We start from the raw sequence: 784 nt of genomic DNA on the forward strand, positions 1-784 counted from the left end.
AAAAAAAAAATTGAATAGAAGAGAAAAAAAGAAATTGCTGTGCCCTTAAGCCCTGCTTAGTATCTTGGTTCATTCCAATATCTTTTCACTGATTTTTCATCCAATAGCACCAAAATAATAAGACATCCATTTCCTTCTTTCTTTTGTACCTCATCACCTGACAAATAAAGCAGTCTTGGAAGCTGACTGCTCTGGATATTACCACATATACTTTCAGCATTTAGCAAAATCTTTACTCTCCCTGATCCTTGTCCCCTAGCCCCAGATTGTACTGCATACTCCTGACCCAACCCATCACTCACTAAAATCATGAACACAGGAGATTACATGCAACTGCCTGAAAAATTACATACTCAAAACAGCCCTCAAAAATAAATCTCTATGAATACCTAATGGAAAGGGGAAAGAGCCTGTACTTTGGAGATTTCTTTTAGACCTGCTACCTGATTTTCATTCAATGCTGGCATGTGAGCAAGTGCTCATTTGCATAGGTGATAGGAGACTGAGTCCAATCACTTACTCTCAGCAGGCATGGTGCTAGAAGGATGCAGAGATAAAAGACTCCATCAGACTCTTCATTCAAAGATCAAAAAGTCTCGTGGAAGAGTCACATAAACCTACAATCACAATATCATGGGTAAGTGTCATGACAGGAATATGCCCAGAGCGGCATGAAAGGACAAAAAACAAGCACCTAATTCAAGTCTAAAAGGACTGGGGAAAGCTTCCCAGACAATGTGGCATTACAGCCCAGTCTTAGGAGGAACGGGGTGGGAATGGAGGG

This window comes from Trichechus manatus, unplaced genomic scaffold (assembly GCF_000243295.1).
Source record: "Trichechus manatus latirostris isolate Lorelei unplaced genomic scaffold, TriManLat1.0 scaffold00076, whole genome shotgun sequence".
Lineage (NCBI taxonomy): Eukaryota > Metazoa > Chordata > Mammalia > Sirenia > Trichechidae > Trichechus > Trichechus manatus.